At 45.0% G+C, this 20058-nt stretch overlaps 1 protein-coding gene across 2 annotated transcripts in view; it reads left to right on the forward strand.

Moving 5' to 3' along the window:
• Positions 1–20058, forward strand: part of PLXNA2 (plexin A2) — a 412046-nt gene that overhangs the window by 133959 nt on the left and 258029 nt on the right. The window lies entirely within an intron of this gene.

Genomic DNA, 20058 nt, shown 5'->3' on the forward strand with positions numbered 1-20058 from the left:
TGGTTTTGGGGGGCAGGAATGATTTCCCAGCAGCTGAATAAAAGGTGGAATAATGGCAAAGGAACAAAAAAACAACAACCCTCAAAAACCTCACCCTTCTGAAACAACCCACCCTTGCAGCAACCACAGTGTCTAAACTTGATATCCCAGCTGGAGTTCATTAGCAATTCAATTCCTCCATAGTGTGTTTAGCTTAGCATGGCACTTGTGGCTAGAGAAGAAAGAGGTGAAATTTATCAAGTTTTCGTTTGGGCTGTGGAGAGAATGACTCGCTTGTAAGCTTCCTCTACTGTCTGCTCCTGAAATACCCCAGTCTGCTGGGAAGCAGCTTGCTCTGGACCATTTTGCATTTCATAGAATCATAGAATCATAGAATCATAGATTTGTTCTCCCCTTGCGTTTTCCCTTTTTCTTTTGGCAAGTGCAGGCAAAGGCAAAGTCTGTCCTCTGTACATTCGTCAAATTACACTAAACTACGAAGGTTTACAATTCCAAGGAAATGTAAATGGTTGTGCATCAAAGGTGTCATGTATCCTCAAACAGAGGGGGATCTCTTGGTGGCTACCTATAGAGTTACAAAATCCCACTACTCTACTTGGAAACACTTTCTTTGACTGAGTATCTTTCAGAAGTTATTTAAGAACCAGCTGCTTGGTCTGGCTTTTAGAAATTAGGAATAAGCCAGTTTGGGGGGTTAATGTATTTAAACCCTGTTTTATTGTACATTTAGGAGAGTTTATATGTTGTTGTTTTTTGTTCTAGGGATAGGATCCTATCTTGTCATGTCATAAATTTCACTGAATACATTTCCAGCCTGAAAAAATCTGCAGTGATATTTAATGAAAATCATGCAATTTGTTTGGATAGAGCTTTTAATGCCTTCTGTCGCTGTTTGGTATGAACCCAGCTGATTGAGGGCTCATCCACATTTCCACTTGTCCCATGCCTAAAATGCACAGGTCCAAGCAGTTTTCCACTTGCCCCTCTCCTTTCCCAGGGAAAACCTACTCTTTAGCTCTAAATCATAGCAAACATCAATCCATAGAAAACCCAAATTGCTGTTTGCTTCAATTGAGCACTAAAGAGCAATTTTCTGGGTTGGAAAGCAGTGGGACAAGAGGAAGCATGGATAAGCCCACACTTCCACATGTCCTATGCCTAGAAAGCATGGGTTTTCCACTTGTCCTGAGCTTTCTATGTGAATGTGCAGGGCTTTTTTTCAGCCAGAACTCAGTTCCGGCACCTCTTAGGTGGGCGCCATTGCCATTCTAAATGAATGAGGGAGGTGTTCCATGGTGAGTTCTAGCACCTCTTTTTCTAGAAAAAGGTTTAGTGTGTACACAACCTATGTTAACATTGTTCATGTTTCAGGGAGCCTCCAGACTGGCAAACGGATCATTCAGCTAGCTAGTTTGCAACAGTATTCTTCTTCTTAGTTTGTAATTCCAGATTAAAATGGGGGAAGAACATGGGCTGGCATTTTGATGCTGCTAACATGTAGATGCTGTGAAATACTTGCATGCACGAGGAGCCCTGATCTCACCATTTATATGCATCTGGCAACATTTACAGAAAAAAGCTATGCCCCCCCTTCCCTCCTGCCTCCATGGCTCTTTCTGCTCTCCCATCTAGGAACATAGGCAGATAGGGCCTGGATATATTGTGTCACTCATGAAAAGTTCAGACTGCTCTGGCATTATAGACCAGGGGAGTTATGTACTTAGGACTGGTTGCCCTTAACCAGCCATGTTTTCAGATATATGACAGTTTATACCTTCATTCCGCCCCTTGCCCCACCATCATTCTAGCATATATGATGAGCCATTTTTTAATGAGGTTTGATCCACTCTGTTGTATTTTTATACTGAGTTTTGATATGCTGCTTTTTTGTTTCATGATTTTTATATTGACTTTTGATTCTGTATGCTGTCCTTGCAGAGGGTTTTGTGTATCTTCCCCCTTCTCTTTGTTGTCTTCTCCACTGTCTGTTTTCAATTGCAGACTCCTCTCTAAAGCATAATGTACACTGATAGAATATTAGTAATGGTAAACATTAGCCAGTTGCATTAAATATGGACCTTGCTCTGACACTATCAGCTGATGCTGACAACAGCAGGTAGGATAAACTAAACAGATGAACCCAGGCTCAGGCTACCCTTTTGTGTCCTGCAGGCATGCACAGTTTAGTTTTTGCCTGAAGACTGCAGATCAGGGAAACTGACACACTCCAATGTTATCCAAGCTTCAACATCTTACACCTGGGACAGCTTGCCTTACAAGCTGATCTGTCCAAACTCCTCTGGGACGGCATGTTTGAGTTTATTTCTGATGCATTGATGGCATGGGAGGAGTTGTTACATATTTGTTGTTGCAGGCTAATGCCCTATTATTGAAGTTCTGTCATCAAGCCAGAAAGCTCCAGTTGCAATCAATGCCTTGTTCCTGATGCCTCCCTTGTGTGGGAAAACTGAACTTTGAGGCAGGGGATTGGTTTTCCTTGTTCAGTGCAATGATGGGTGTCAGCTGGTACATCACATAGGACTTCACTGTAAGAGGAACTTTTGTGTAAAAAAAAGGAGTTCATTCTTTTCCTATAACTGATTGTTACAGGGTTTAGTACAATGAATGTTTCTGGCTGCAGTTTCTGCAGACTTCAATATGGTGAGTAGGAAGAAAATGTTTGTCAATGAGAATTTTAGGCCCATAAGCTCACACATGTACCTATCAAAGCAAGAAGATTTATTTTCCTCTACTTGTATGATTAACCTAACAGCCTGCTTTTCAGAAGGGGTCATCCATCAGAATTAAGAGACAGTACTTTGAAAATGAATCTGGTTAGGGTCTTTTGTATTTGAAAGAATACACCACTGGGGTTAACTTGCACAAACTTAGAGCGACACAATTTGGCTGTTAATGAAAGGGATGGGGTTCCTACATCAGAAGAACCTTTATCTTTTGTAGGAAATCCAATATAGCCATGACTTGAAGATGGCCTACTGCACTATGGGGAATTGTGCTAAAGAGCTATGAAAAGTTTGTCTTGTGGGAAGACTTGGGAGCTAATTGAATGCCATAGGGTTAAGAAAATGCATTTTCCCCCAGGCACCCAAGGGATGAGCCATGAGGAGAGAACATTTATTTCCGTGTGCATTTTGCATGACTCACTTATTAACACCTTCTTTGTGTTCATGTAATATTCCTTCTGGAAGATGGATACTCCAGTCCAAGAAACTCCAGTCCATTTTCTCCCAGGCTCATTTCAAATCTTCAGTTTCAGACATCTGAAATGGGTCTCAAAAGAATAAAAATTGGTTGATCTTTTCCAGGATCTGAGCCCTTTGACAAGCCTGATGACTGCATCATTGGACACACAAAGGCACCCAGTGGCCACCTCATCTACTACACCCCTTCCAACCTGCATATTAGGTTCAATGCCCTTCTACTGCCCTCACCAGTTTAATTGGTAGAGATGGTGGCCCACAGGAAGGTGCCTTCAGTCTTTTGGGTTATTATCTACATTGACAGATGGTGGCTTTCCAGGGTTTCAGGCAGGAGTTTCTCCCAGTAACACTTGGAGATGCTGATGATTGCACCTCAGACCTTTTCCCATGCAAAACAGATGCTCTGTCACTAAGCTATGGCCCTTTCCTGAACCAAGATCATGAAGCCTTGGATCAGGCTGTGGGCACAATTCTCTAGCTCCCATCCCATGTTCAACAAATAGTCACAAATAGTGTGAAATAGAATAGGTAGAAGGGAAAGCCTGATCTACAGGGCCGAGGGGCCAGGGGGTCTACACTTGGACTGTTCAAAAAGCCTTATCCTTAGACTTTTTTTAAAAAATGATTGTTTGGACATTCAGCAGATGTCCTCTTCATCTCTTCATTATAATATAGCTAAGGATCATATTTGTCTGTCTTTCTTTCTTTCTTTATTTATTTCTTTCTTTCTTTCTTCACTAAGGACCCATCTATCAAGGAGATCCTCAAACTTTTATTTGTGGCATCTTCTAATCTACACAATGCAAAAAGAGTTGCTTAAGAATGTTGTGAATGGATGACCCTGCTCAGAACAGGGTTTGGCAAAATGACATAAAGTCCATTCCAGTTCAATAATTCTATGATTGTGTGAATTATGGGTTCCCAAGAATCAATTATGGCAGATGGAGCTGATTATAGTATTTTGTTTTCTTCTGTCCCTGCAGAAGTTTGAATTGATGCATGTTTAAATAGAGTGCTCCCAGATGCAATTTTTCTCTACCAATTCCCCAAGTATATTGAGTGTTAAGCTGATGAAACAAATGGTTAGAAGCAGGGCCAGCTCTACCATTAGCTGGAGTGAGACGACTGCCTCAGGCAATAGATGCTGGGGTGAGGGTAATAGTGGCAATTCATCTTCATCCCCCCCCCCAGCCATTCCCCTTTGTTGGTGTGGCAGAACTGTGCCACATGACTGGTCATGTCCCCATAACTAGTTTGTGGCCTTTTGCATGTTAAGAGGTTACAATCCCATTGCCAGTGTTAAAATAAGATACAACTGCCAGTTGAAAGGGCTTTTATACATGAAATAGGGAAGGAGTGTCTCCCTGCCCTTAGGTATTCAAGAATTGTATCCAATTCAAGTCCTACTCAGAATAAACTCACTGAAATTAATGAACATAACTAACATCAAATCTTAAAAGGTAAAGGTAAAGGGACCCCTGACCCAGTGGCGTAGCGTGGGGGGTGCCAGGGGTGCCAGTCGCACCGGGCGCAACTTCTGGGGGGGCGCGCTCGCTGCCTCCGGAGTCGCCGAAGAGCCTCGGGCGCAGGCTGTAGCTGGCAGCGGCTCTCAGCGCTCGCCGCGGTCCCCGCGCGTCAGGGCCACGGAGGGCGCGCCAGGCAGCCCCTCCTCACCGACGGGCAGCGTTCGCCTGCGGGGCTCGGCCAGCTCCGGCACCAAGCGCCACGCCGCCCAGGCTCAGGTCGCTGTCTGGACGCGCGCAGCCCGCCAAACGCGCCATCGGCGGCGCTCTAGTGCCTGCGCGCCAAGACCGCCCACCCGCCCCGACGGGGCCCCCCCACCCGTGCCGGAGGCCTGCCGACGCACTGGCCCCAGAGCCGCCCCCTCCCCGCGCCAGAAAGAAGCCCCCTCCCCGCGCCAGAAAGAAGCCGCGTCGGGAATAGCCGGGCCGGGGAGGGAGACCGAGAAGGCTGCGCCGCGACGCCCAAAGACGCGCGTCTTGGCGTATTAATGACCATGGTTAGGTTTAGGGGGCGCAAATTACTTGCCTTGCCCCGGGTTAGGGGGCGCAAATTACTTGCCTTGCCCCGGGTGCTGATAACCCACGCTACGCCGCTGCCCTGACCCAGTGGCGTAGCGTGGGTTATCAGCACCTGGGGCAAGGCAAGTAATTTGCGCCCCCTAACCCCTAACCATGGTCATTAATACTGACGGCTCTACTCTGGGGCAAACTTCGTGGTGACTACTGCCCTCCGTGGTGTTGTTTTTGCAATTAAAGGACCCCTGCCTCAAATAAAGCATTTTGGGGATTGGGGACTGGGATTTGCCAAGGGAGCTGGAAATTGCAGTTCAGTGGCGGGTCAGGGGGAGAGGGTCCCTTCCGCATCTTTGGGCGTCGCGGCGCAGCCTTCTTGGTCTCCCTCCCCGGCCCGGCTAGTCCCGACGCGGCTTCTTTCTGGCGCGGGGAGGGGGCTTCTTTCTGGCATGGGGAGGGGGCGGCTCTGGGGCCAGTGCATCGGCCGGCCTCCGGCGCGGGTGCGGGGCCCCCGTCGGGACGGGTGGGCGGTCTTGGCGCGCAGGCACTAGAGCGCAGGTGGCTCCGGCTGGGCGCTTCATTCGCCGCCGATGGCGCGTTTGGCGGGCTGCGTGCGTCCAGACAGCGACCCGAGCCTGGGCGGCGTGGCGCTTGGTGCCGGAGCCTCCGCCCGCAGCGCCCCGTCGGGAGACCCGGCCGGAAGGAGCCTTGAGCCGCTGTCGGACGCGGTTGAAGCAGCCAGGGCGGCATGGCAGGCGGCGGCGGCTCCTCGGCGACTCCACGCGGCCAGCCCAGCGCGCTGGCCGAGCCTTGCAGGCGAACGCTGCCCGTCGTTGAGGAGGGGCTGCCTGGCGCGCCCTCCGCGGCCCTGACGCGCGGGGACCGCGGCGAGCGCCGAGAGCCGCTGCCAGCTCATCGGTTCCACGAGACATGGGGCTCTGCTACAGCCTGCGCCCGAGGCTCTTCGGCGACTCCGGAGGCAGCGAGTGCGCCCCCCCCAAAGTTGCGCCCGGTGCGGCCGCCCCCCCTGCACCCCCACGCTACGCCACTGCCCTGACCATCAGGTCCAGTCGTGGCCGACTCTGGGGTTGCGGCGCTCATCTCGCTTTATTGGCCGAGGGAGCCAGCGTATAGCTTCTGGGTCATGTGGCTAGCATGACTAGGCCGCTTCTGGCTAACCAGAGCAGCACACAGAAATGCCATTTACCTTCCCGCCAGAGCGGTACCTATTTATCTACTTGCACTTTGTGCTTTCGAACTGCTAGGTTGGCAGGAGCAGAGACTGAGCAACGGGAGCTCACCCTGTCATGGGGATTCAAACCGCTGACCTTCTGATCGGCAAGTCCTAGGCTCTGTGGTTTAACCCACAGCGCCATCCGCGTCCCTTACATCAAATCTTAGCTGGATACAATTCCAAATGTTCTGGGTCTGGCCCTCTTTAGAAGACTCATAATTTTTTCCTGAAGTAGCCAATGTGTATGTGATTTTGACCTTTAAAATGTGTCCCATCTACATCTTCATTTGCACCCTTTTCAACTTGGAAGAACACACGAGAATTTTTGAATGCCAGTATGATGTTGTGATTGCATTTTCTCTTTTCTCAGCTGACACTCCCCCCACCCCAACCAAGCCTGCCTGTTTTAAAAACCAGGGTTCCAAAATTCACAGCTGGGCTTCCAATTAAAGTGGCTAAATTCTCCAAAGTGTGGAGCATCTGTCACTCTTACCATCTGAAATCAGTCAGAGCTGCATCAGCTTTGAAGCTCTGGGAAGCCAGCCACTTTTATTCACAGGCCTAAATGTAGATTCTGGAGCCCAGCTTTAGGCAGACATATTTGCAGGGTGGGGAGGGAATTGGCCTGAGAAAACTGATGTTGTTCTCTCCTGATGTGTGTGTGTGTGTTGGTTTGCAAAGTTAGAAGTGCAGATGGGGGGAAAGTTGCCCAAACTGGCAACTGCTACTACCGGTACTTGGTCTGCCAGTTTTCTTGCTACCCCAACAGGGATGCGGTAGCAGCCTTTTTGTCTGGATGAGACGAGCCATGCAGTATTTTGAGAGATGTCAGGCCTATTACACTCAGGAAATCATTTGGTGTTGTCTAGGAAAACAAATCTACAAGGATAGTAGGGAGGGGAGGGGAAGAGAATTGCTGGTGGGCTGTTTCTTTGTGAAAACCACTGAACCACACACTTGTATTTTCCTAGCCAAATAGACCTGAAAGACTATTAAAACAGTGTTTTTCTGCCTGACGTTGGCAATGAGGGAGCTAATTACGCTGGATTAGAGTTTTCTGTTTAATTACATGAAAAATGTAGTGCAGTTAATAGTCTAGAGGCTGTAAGGAGGCTAAAGGAACAGCCTTGTGTTTATCCACTGGTGGGTCAGGTATGATTATGAAATGTGAAGAATAGAACTTTTGCCTGTTTAAGAGTCATGTAAAGGAGGGGGGGTTATAGCCCTCTTCTGAAGGCACATGAGGCTGGCAGCTTGCTGAAGCTAAGCAGGTCTGGGTCTGGTCAGTGCCTGGATGAGGGGCCACCCTGAGAAACAAACATACACCATCTTGAGTTCCATGGTGGAAGAAGCGCAGGGTATAAATGTAAGAAAGCAAATAAACAAACCTGATACTTATTTAAGGGTGAGAGAAACTGCACCCTCAGCCATTGCTCTTAAAAGTACAGGAGCATTGCCTTCCTTTGCATCTGGTCATTTCAAAAAGATGCGAGGGGGAAGCTTTCTGCAGGATCAGAACCACAACTACTAAGGACAGGCAAAAAGATTGATATATGCTATTATTATCATTTCATTATTATTTATTAAATTTCCATACCACCCTTCATCCAAAGATCGCAGGGTGGTTCGCAAGATATGCTTAGGGAAGTTCAAGAGAGAGAGAGAAAAGTTAGAAGAAACAACAGCTGAAGAGAGGGGTTCAGAGATGCCAGGTACAATGAATTTGATTTCTGGGCCAGGTGATTTTTCAGTTGAGTCTTCGGCAATCTTTCCCAACCAGGTGCCCTCTAAATGTTTTGGACTACATCCCACATCATCCCCAGGCAGTACAGCTAGAGTAGGTTTGTCTATGGCATATTTTAATATCCATACAATTTGAGAATGGCATCTACCAAAGTAGGGACCTGCCTCCGTTTTCTCACAGAGAAGATTCTGAGGAGTTTTTTACTGTTTCCTGCATGGAACTGTGAGGTACTCCCAAAAGCTTGCTGTAATTCCTAGTGCTGATGACTGCACCATCTAAAGCTTGGCACTCCGGGTCACTGCCCTGGAGGTCATGAGCAGAAAAGCCATCAGGTTTAATCATATTATCCTGCCTGAGCAGGCTTTGAACCTGACCTCCTGACACTGGACATGTGAAACCTGGACCACAGGAGCCCAACCTAATTGCTTTTCTCCTTCTAGCCTCCTGTGTTAGTACTGCTTGCCTATTGTTATGTTGACCCAGTTCTGTCCTTTGGCTGCATTACTTACACTGGCTTCCTTCAAGGAAGAATATAAGGGATGCATGCTGTATAAGCTCAGCCCAGCAGCTCACTGCATATTCAGAAAATCCTGCGCAGGATTCTCACTAGCACTGTACTGCATCATTAGAACCAACTGCTCATTTTGTTTGCATGGATGAGAGAAGACTTGGCCCTGTTTCCACTTAAGGACAGTCTCAGTGTGATGGTGAAGACAAGTAGAAGATGAGAGCTGTCCAGCCTCGCCCCCAAGTGTGTTGTGCTCTTCTCTGCACAGAACTCTGTGCCCAGTTTCTTGTTAATTTGCTACAGTCGCATGATTCTCAACAAGGGAGACAGATTACCTTAAGAGGCACAAACAATTGTTTGGGAATTCAAAGATTCTAGCAGTTCTTACGTTTGCTTCAGGATTCTAAGTGTTGAATCAGCACCTCATCTCCTTCCTAACAATACACATGAAGCATCTGTGGTTTAAACAACTAAGCCTCTTGGGCTTGCCAATCAGAAGGTCCTCAGTTCGAATCTACATGACAGTGGTGAGCTTCGATTGCTCTGTCCCAGCTTCCTGGCTTTCTGTTCTTTTCCACTGAACTGCTTTATGTCATTCTCCAGGAGCAGGCATCTACTAGGCTAAAAATCCAGCCCAGCTGTTTAATGCCATTTTGCACTTTGGAACTTAATCTGGAACCCATAAGGCTTCCATCTGGGGATACAAATCTCCTCTCCCTATGATCTAGGAATCTAGGACTCCATCCAGAGATGGGAGCGGTGGGCAGAGACGGCAGGCAGCTGGATTAGTTTCCTTAATTCACATATGTTGCCAAATCCTCTGCAATGCTGAATTGCAACACTTATGGGAATCTGTTTCTGCTTCCTTGGGGTCCCAGATCCTTCTGGAGGAACAAATTTTCTGATAAGTTCTACCCTTCAAGGAATATGCTTGAGAGACATATACTTGTGTGACAGAAAGATGAAAGTGTCTGTACTTGTACAGTGGTACCTCGGGTTAAGAACTTAATTTATTCTGCAGGTCCATTCTTAACCTGAAACTGTTCTTAACCTGAGGTACCACTTTAGCTAATGGGGCCTCCTGCTGCCGCTGCGCCGCTGCCGCACAATTTCTGTTCTCAACCTGAAGCAAAGTTCTTAAACCAAGGTACTATTTCTGGGTTAGTGGAGTATGTAACCTGAAGCATCCGTAACCTGAAGCGTCTGTAACCCAAGGTACCACTGTATATTAATATTGTAAACCAGAATGGATGCAATACAGTTGAGCTTTCCAGACCCTCCTGTACTTTGTTCCTGAATATGTGTAGGAGCAACTCTCACTTGTTCTCTCCCTTCCTTTTGCATCAAATCTAAGCTTTCCTGTTGCCAATTCTGAATCAATATCTCAATAGCTGCACTGCCTAAGTATACTAGTGGGACTTGTAACATGCAGCCTTCTTTCCCTGTGTAAGTTTTCTACTAATTGCCAATTGTTATATGCAAACTTCAAAAGATAGTTCCTTACCCACATGGGTTTGCAACATCATCTACTTCAAAGAGTTCATTTCTTTGATAAGGGAGGGATTTTCTGTGACTTGGGTTTCAGCTCCTAGCCTGACTGACCAATTTCCAAAGAGGCATACTGCTGACAGCCTCCACCCAGCTGAGACACAGGCAGAAAACATTATTGGTTGGAAGAATGATCTAAATAAATAATTATGTTTGGCTTTTTACACATAAGCTAAATGTATGAAATTAACAAAATGCTATTTTATGTGATTATAAACCAAAAAATGGCCAAATGTCTGAATTTGTTCTTTTTTTCAAGGCTCTTGCCAGCTACAACATCTCAGTCACAGCAAGTTTGAATCCCTTTATGTGTTGCTATAAAATATAGTGTAGGGGAGACACATGATCTTCCAGAAAACCATGTGCATGAAGACAGAAACCTGTGTATGGTCTTAGGCAAGGCAAACTTCTCCCTGTGGGTCCCACAGGGTACAAAGTAACTGGAAGTTTCCAGAGTTAGGCTTCAGTGTGAAAGCTGCTTGGCATAATATCATTTGCAAGATGATGGCATACATTCCAACTGGTACCTGTCCCAATAAATCACTCTCCCTGTTTGGCCCCTACTTTGCTTTGGGGAGATGCCTAATTAAAATGTTCTTTACGTTTCTAACTGCCTGTCCAGAGGATACATGTTGCAGCTTGTTTATAACAAGATTAAACATTCCAGAAAATGTTCTTAAGTGCTTAAGGAAAGCAATGAGCATTTTACCAACACAAAATCAGGTTCAGTTTGCCAAAGCATCCTGAGCTAACAAACAGATATCAAACAGGCAAGGCTTGGAGAGACCATTGCCTTCACCTCTGGAGAGCCATTGTCCATTCAAGCAGACTTCAACTAATAGCTGGCTCCTGTATAAGCCAGCTTCATATGTGAATGTTAAAAGTCACCCTGGCATGAAGCAACAAGCATATGGGACTGCCTAGAGCAGTGTTGAGACCTGTGGCAGATTTCATTATTTATCCAAAATGACTGCAGGTTCAAAATGACTGCAGGGGTGCTCTGATGGTGTTTCCTGCTTGGCAGGGGGTTGGACTCGATGGCCCTTGTGGTCTCTTCCAACTCTATGATTCTATGATTCTATTCTATGAAACAATTGAGTCCCACCAGCTCCTCTTGCCAGCCTCTGGGGCACAAATGCTTTCATCCATTGAACCTGTTATAAAGATTGGTCCCCAGCTACTACTTATACATCCCAGGTTTGTTCATGATGCTCAGTTTCACAGCACATCACTAATCCATGCAGTTACAAACTTGCTGGATTGCTATCTCTTTGCTCCTCTTCCAGTTCTGCTGCTGTGAATTATGTCATGGCTTGGGCTTAGTGTGTCATCTGAACCTGAGCTTGTGGTAAACCAAGAAGATACTCTTTTTTACACATCATAGTTTGTCTGAAATGCGACAAACCACAAGCCCAGGTACAGCGTACATAGCTCACAGCAATGAAGCAGCAGTAGGACCAGAGAAGGAGCAAAACAGCCATGATCTCCTTGCTGCCAACCTGCATGTTCATGTGTTTTTTCTAAGCCATGGTTTGGCTTAGTGTTAGAAGTGAATAAAGTCACTGACTCACAGTTCTACTGCTACGACCTATCCCCAGTTGAGACCTGAGGTATGCCATGACACCTAAGCCAATGTATTTACAGGCCATAAAAAAAAATATTGGTATCCAGAATGGCATTTCTGAGCATTTACAATATGTTACAATATGATAAATAACAAAGAGTCTTGAGGCACCTTAAAGACTAACACGTTTATGATAGCATAAGCTTTTGTGGACTGGAGATTTCTTCAGCAGTTGCATCTCAGGATGAAAGCTTTCGCTATAATACATTTATCAATGATTAAGATGCTAGAAGACTCTGTTGGGTTTGTTGCAGCAGACCAGCATGGCTACCACTCTGGAAATTGAAAGGGGCAGGTCCAGTCTTTGCAATTTGTAGGCCAAACGCGCGCGCGCGCACACACACACACACACACACACACACACACACTTATTTTAAAAGATAGAACATATTCCTAACATGGAACAGCCAGTATTCTTCTGCACTGTAAATGGCAGGTTTCCATCAACAGCCAGTGTATTATTATTAGATTATTTTTATTAATACCCTGTCCATCTGGCTGGGTTTCCCCAGCCACTCTGAGCAACTTAGAGCATATCTAAAAACAAAATAGAAACATCAAGCATTAAAAACCTCCCAATACAGTCCCTTAGGGCTGCCTTCAGATGTCTTCTAAAAGTTGTGTAATTCTTTATCTCCTTGACATCCACAGGGAGGGCACCACTACTGGAGGGGGAAGAGTAGGTGTGAAAACTTCTGTCCTGCTACCACACCAAGAGATTTCCCAGGAAGTTATGGGTATTCAAGATTAGATAATTATGAATTAGGAAAAACTTCTGAGCAACTATTAATTATAGTAATATTAGTAAGATTTCCAGCTATTACGTTTAATTTAGATCCTTAACCACAGGGAGTCTGGCTGCATCAGCAGTTTCCACTTGGATGCCTCTGCAACACTTTTACAAAAAAAAACCTCCAAACAAACAAGAAAACAAATTTAGCATTTCAAAGGAACCGTATAATGGCTTGCAGTCCAGCCAGAACCATTTAAAAATGCATTGTGTTCATAGGTTCACAACAAATCATTCAATGGTATTTCATAGATTTCTGACGATATTATGGAATGTATTCATTCCAATGCTGTGCTAAGAACAGAAAGAGAAATCTTTATCCCATGAAAGTCAACAGTAAAGATACTATTGAGATCAGCCATTGTGCATGCTTGTGCATTGTAGTCTTGTATGCATGTGCATCAAGATTATCTTGCTGCAATTTACCAGTTATGATACAGGGGAAAACACAGCTCTCCAGAGCAATCTCTGAAATTCTGAGCTAGCTTCATCTGGCTTGGAAGGATCCCCCAATTTGCGTTTTTATCCTTGATGATAACTTGTCTTACAATTTCCTATGGAGATGAATTGCCCCGAGCAAATGATTCACACTTGAGCTATTGTCAAACAGTGCTGTGAACGGCTATTTATTCCATGTTTCCTGGTCATTCAACCAAACTCAGCTAGTTTAGGCTGTGTGCTGTCCTGTCAGCTGTGAAACCTGTTACTGTGAAACAGTTATCTTCTGGGAGAAAAATCGGCACTGAAGGTCAGGGGATTAGTCATGTCGATGGGCATGGAGAGGCATGAATGGACAATACTAACAGGGCTTTCTGTAGAACTTCCTAGCAAAAAAAGGGAAAGTCAAACACCAATCTAGATGTGATAAAAGAGCTTTCTTGTGGTTCTGCTATTATCAATAGCAATACATTTCACCGAATCACTCCCATGCTTCTTTATAAAGGCAGGACTATCCCAAGAAACACTGCTGCCTGAAGCAAAAGACAGGTGGTGTCGCCCATCCTTTATATAGGACTTGTTCAAATTGGCAATCTTATTTCAACATTAGTGATAGGACAGTGTCCCCCCCATAGCAGAAGTCTAGCTTAAGGGGTCATGTGGCCCACACAGCTCTATCCTCCAACACATTTCTGCTGTTACACACTCCCCTCTCCCTCAGCATTTGCTGTCTGAGGCAGCTGCCTCCCTCTATGCATTGCTAATGGTATTGGCAACATAAGGATTGGTGTCACAGGTTCTAAAAGTTCCTGCTTTAAAGGTAAAAATTTCCCTGCCATTGGTCCTTCCACAGAAGCTAACATCAGTTGTAGAGAGTTATGCAGAACTGCAAGCAATGTTCTATTACATTTTGGGTTTTTGCACAGCACTACTCAGAATTTGTCATTGGATATGTTATTCTGTGCGTGCACTATGAGCCTTGAATGTCTGGGCTGCTTTTAGTTGTTACTGTACAATGAAAGGAAGAAGAGTGTTCCGCTTGCTGTTGTGCAAGGCAGCATAAGGCTGCAATCCTGTACACACTTACGTTCAAAATAATTGGCCCGCAGTTAAGGTAAAGGGACTGAATTATGAGTTTGGCTCCACCTACTGTACTTTGTCTTAAAAGAAGGGAGGTCATGCCATTTCGATCAGTTGAATCTCTAGTGTCCAGATTCGTGGGGAAAATAAAATACCAGATCATGATAAAAGTAAAACCAACCTTGTCTGCCCAGCTCCCCAAATTTGATTCTAATGAGGCTATTCCCAGAAGAATAGTACTTAATTAATTAGTAGCTCATTTGCATGGAGGTGGCACATTATTAAAGTTCCTCTCCTGCGAGCAGGGATATGACAAGGTGCAGGATGACAGCTTTTCAAATAAAAAATCTTTCAAACAAAATGATCTTCCTGAACTGCTGGTTTTGTTCTCAACAAGTATTCTCGGGCAGAAATAAATTAAAGATGCTATGGCAGCTGATTACTCTTGGTGCAGAGCACGTCCTTACCTTTCCCGCGTGTGTGTGTGTGTGTGTGTGTGTGTGTGTGACTCCTGCTGCAAGTTGTACCTGGAGGCACCTTTTTCAGGACAAGCTAGTCGAGCCCACCCAAATTGGTGGCCAGGAATACTACTCTCTGCTTACTCCTAACACCTTTTGAACATTTCATGGGCTCCAAAAATGGCTGGTAACCCTCCCAGTGGCTCTTGTCCCCCAAACCCATGGGACCTTGGGTGGCCCTAGCTGCTGGAGCCTGCTTAAGGGCTACACCTAATATAGGGAAGGGTCCTCACCCCACAAGACCATATTGGGGCATTCAATGAACAAAATCATTGGAGGGTTTTTATCTCACCCAATTCAGCTCTGGGAGAAGGGGTGTGATTCCACAGCTGGAGTAGGCTTGGAGCAGGTGAGGCTCACATGCCTCATCAAGCCCAGATGCTGCAATCAGCATGCAAAGTACACACAGGAAGCAGAGCTGAAGTTCTGGCTCTGCTCAACTGCCCTTGTTGATGCACCTTAGCTTGGATTCTCCTGGACCTCCATGGGACTGTATTCTGACTGCTGGACTTCAGACTTTGGTTACTTGAATTGACCCTAGACTCATTTCCTTTGGATTTTGGACTTTGTTTGTGTGGATTGACCCCTGGACTTTAAACTTTGGACTTGGCTGCCAGGTAGGCCAGAGCTTCAGAACAGTGATGTTTCCCACCCCCCTCCATTTTGACTCAGGCACACCTCACTCACAGGCCCTCCTTCTGGAAACACAGGTCCAACTTACGACCCCAGTGTCACATGTCACCCCAATCTCCAGGTCAGTGTAAGATCCCAGGGTTTCCTGGTGCTTACCCAGGGACTGTGTTTCCTTTTGGAAATGAGTCACAGCAGAAACTGTGGTGTCTTTATGATATAGGGTTTATTTACACATATATACAACCTCAATCTACTACGAAGTGATTCCCAACATCGGGACCCAAAGAAGGTATTGTTTCTCCCATAGCTATGGATTCAAACAGAAACCAGCTGTGACTGCCTTTCCCACCTGCAGCTTTTCTTCAGCTTCTGGCTAGCATTGCATTCTTCCCCCTACTTCTCTAACCCTTGGCTTTATCTGTAGAGTGAAAGGGAACCCACCTCTTTGCCATCTCACATAGTTCCTTTGATCTTCTGTTGCTCTTAATGGTGCATTCCCCTGGCTATCACCTCACACAGGAGGCTAGTCTGGTTTAATTAACTTTTAACAGATGCTGATTCCAGAGGATTTACAAGTGACTAGTACACAGCCTAATACACAGGGTCTAGCTGTCACCGCACACAGGAGACTAACCTAACTTAGTTAGCATTTGACACTCAACACCTTAATTAAATTCTAGCACCTACTGGACCCAGGGCTTTAAGGTTTCTAGCACCCACAAACTCATAAAATAATAATAATTACAGCATATATAAAAACACAGTATATATAAAAGCAGTTCATTTAAGTTAACAATAAAAGTATCATGAATTGAGGGTGAGGGTGAGCCCTTGCAGGGATAACACAAGGCAAATATAAGATCCAGAGGGTGGGCCAGCATGTCAGATCTAAGCCTTGTTTGCCTGGATGGAGGAAAGGGAGGGGTGTCTGAATGTGTGTAGAAACAAGTGTACTGTACGAAAGGTAGGCTTGTTCCATTTGTGCCTCTGGCTTCACCCACCACTGGCACGCGACCCTGGAAAGCTGCCTAGAGGAAAATGCGGCGCTCAGGCTGAAAACGGTTCCTTACCCCCTTTCTTATGGATTGCATTGGGCTAGACGTTTACTGGTGGCGAGGAATCCTCTTTGTTTCTGAAGTTCCTATTTCTGCCACAGGGCAGAAACCATGGGAATGGCACCAGTCAGTAAAGCATTCGTAAAATATTTAACGAGACAAATTCTTCCCTTTTTCGTTGCTTCAATTATGTAGAGCTTGAAGCGAATAGCTTGAATATTACATTTTGCTCTAGAAATATTGACTGAAAGGCAAAGTTAGTACCACAGCTGGTTGTATATTTGCAGCTGTGAGAGGATACATTCATTGCTTCCTTTTGTGTTCAAAATCTCTCTGATGTGGACTTTACCTCTAACTTCCTTACTGAGCCTGCACTGCTCTTGCAGCCATGCACAGCAGCCTGATGACCTCCCATGCATAAATTTTCCATTTCCACTACAGTGCATGAGACAGATCTAGATTAATTTCTTGCTCTAGGATCAACTGTTTTGCATTGATATATTTATTTATTACAGTTGTGCCCTCTCCTCCACAGAGCTCAGAGTGGTATAAGTTATCCTATTTTATCCCTGTAATGATAGCATGGTGCAGGTTAGGCAGAGGCACTAAGCTTCATGGCAGAGTTGAAATTTAGCACTTTAATCACTGTGCCATATTATTACTATTATAATACTGACAGTGATAATAATTTATATGCCACTTAATTGCCAAGATGGTGCCTAAGCAGTTTACAAGTGTAAAGACAATGACATAAAACACCTGTAATTAAAATACACAGAAAAGCAATCTCATCAAACCATTCAACATCTACAATTAGAATGTACAATGCCACAATCCCATTAAAACAGCACAGCAGTTAAAACAGCAATGGAAACAGGAAGTTTAAGTTGAGATCAGGAGAAGGGTTGGGCTCATCCACACCTCCACTTATCCCAGGGGTTGTCAACCTGGTCCCTACCGCCCACTAGTGGGCATTTCAGGATTCTAGGTGGGCGGTAGGGGGTTCTATGGCACAAGCTGAATCCTCCTTCCATCGAGCAATGGTGGGCGGTAAGGAAATTTTACCATCAAGGAAGATGCATTAGTGGGCGGTAGGTATAAAAAGGTTGACTACCCCTGACTTATCCCATGCTATCTAGGCATGGGTCTGATTGGTTTTTGTTTACCCCACCAACAATCAGAACAAATTTCAATCCACAGAAAACCCAGTTGACATTTGTTCTGATTGAGAAGCAAACAGTGAGTTTCCCCAGAAGAAAGCAGCGGGACAAGCAGAAGTGTAGGCAAGCCCTTGGCCACACAGGTGTGTCTTCAAGCACCAGTGGAACGCCAGTAACAATGGGGCCTCACCTGTTTCAGCAGGGAGAGCATTCCACAACACTGGTGCCACCAGTGAAAAACCCAGCACTGTGGTACCACAAGCTGGTAATCATTAGGCACATTAGTCTTTTTCTTATTTTAAAAAGAGAGCCTTTTTCATTATGAAAGGACACTATCTGGGATGCAGAGGTTGGTAGGAATTCTGTTTTGCTTGCCTCTTTGAGTCCCTTTAGACAGCACTTTTGTAGGGACACTGATGTGCATCATATGCACATCTGATCCCTCACACAGCTGTGACTACATTCCATACTGGGGCCCTGTGTACTGCGATCACAGGGCAGTTAACAATATAAAAACACAAAAATACATCTCATAGTAACAAACAAAAACAAAAAAATAGTTTCAAAGGCCATAGATTGTTTAATCCACCGCTTTTCAGCTAGGATACTTTCAAAGGGATTCACAATAAAAAAAGTCTATGTAACACACACACAAAAGACCATAAAAGACTATTTTAAAAGTGCCAACTTTGTTTTGTTCCTATACTTGTGGGTTATTTCATTGTCATGCCAAATTAAGAATATTGGAAGCTGTCCCACTGTGTTGGATATGTATTCATCTAATTTTGTAACTAGATTATTAACTCTGAAAAACTGCCAGCAATCTCAGCATCTTTACAGTAAGGAGAGAGAGAGAGAAAGGGAAAAACTAATCTAAAACCTCCTTACTCAGTGAGGAGTCTAGAGCTGGTGATCAGAAGACCCTATGGTAATCCACTTGCATATGCAGTTCTGTTGATTTTGCAGCAGTCCTGGATTAAGAAATCTGCCCACTGAGCTTCAGCAATTCATAAGCAGCTCCACCACAGCAAACATGCAAACCCCATCCCTTTGGGGAAGCAAACTGTTTGTTATGCAAAGTATTGTGTGCCCTGACAATTTCCTGTAACAAACGGTACATAATAATTTTCTCTAATGAACCGCAGAGTAACAGCCTAGCAGCATATGAAGCAAAATATACACTTGTGTGTACAGGCACTTGCATGCATGTGTTTGTTGGGTGGAATGAAAAGACATTTTTTGGACTGACTCAGTTTCAGTTTCCAGCTTCTGTTTAATGAAAATGTTTTCATACCCAAAGTAAGGAGCACTGCATATGCTGGATCCGTCTCCAAGTTTTAGTCCCTTCCCAGAGCTGCAACTGTTCAGGCTCTCTGGTGCCAAAAGGGAACCATGGGCTCTTGCTAGAATAAAAGCTGTATGTGGCATCTGCCTGTCTGTGTGCCCATGTCTGGACTCAGGAGGGGTCACTTTGTCTCAATCTTTGCCCACACCAAAGTGCCCTTGAAGGGATTTGGCCAGAGCAATGGGAAGAGGCTTAAAGCAATCCATGCCCTTTCAGTTTGTATGGAACACGGTGCGCTGATCTATTTTCCTAAGACAGAACAAAAGGAATGTTGTGTCCCTGTTTTACAAAAGGAGAGAAATGAGAGAATTATTGGACTGCCACACGTACCGTTTGTGTGCCACAAATTCTCAGCACACAAAGATTGGGATACTTAGAATTTCAAGTATTCAGTCATGGTGTTTCTTACACACACACACACACACACACACACACACACACACACACACACGTTCTATGCCAGCAGGCTTCTTGTGTCTGAAAATGCACACATGTAATAATGGTTCTGCCAGTAACATACAAGTTTCCACAACCTGGTTCCCTCCAGATGTTTGAACTACAATTTTGATTGGCCCCAGTGAAAATGGCCAATAGTCAAGGATGGTGGGATTTATAGTCCCAAATACCCAAAATACTTTTTTTAAGAACAGCCCCAAATCACAAAAGTGTTATTAGGAAGACTCCGAAAGGTATAGTTTTACCAGCCCTGTTTAGAATTTTTCTAACAGTCCAACATCTCTGCCAGTGCTTTTTATCTAGTTAGAAGCAAATTGGTTATATCGGATTTTGTATACCATGCCGATACTCTGAAATCTCAAGGAGACTGACCTGCAATACAGGCGACAGTGAAATCCGGATTATCACTTTAATTTGTAATTTGCCAAACAAAACTCACACTAATTTCACCAGCATTTATATGGGAAGTAAGAACATCACACAGTAAATTGAACCTCAGAGCCAATTTAAATTTCACACATTCACAGCCTCTGTGAAGAGACTGTTCTACACCCCAATATAAATATTATTATTTATACAGGTTTCTGTCCTAAGGAACTTGCAGTCTAAAATCCGATACAGGGCCTCAGCACATGGGTTTGCAGCCATTGTACCAAGAACGTCTGCAG

This window comes from Podarcis bocagei (genome assembly GCF_964188305.1).
Source record: "Podarcis bocagei genome assembly, chromosome: 5".
Taxonomy (NCBI): domain Eukaryota; kingdom Metazoa; phylum Chordata; class Lepidosauria; order Squamata; family Lacertidae; genus Podarcis; species Podarcis bocagei.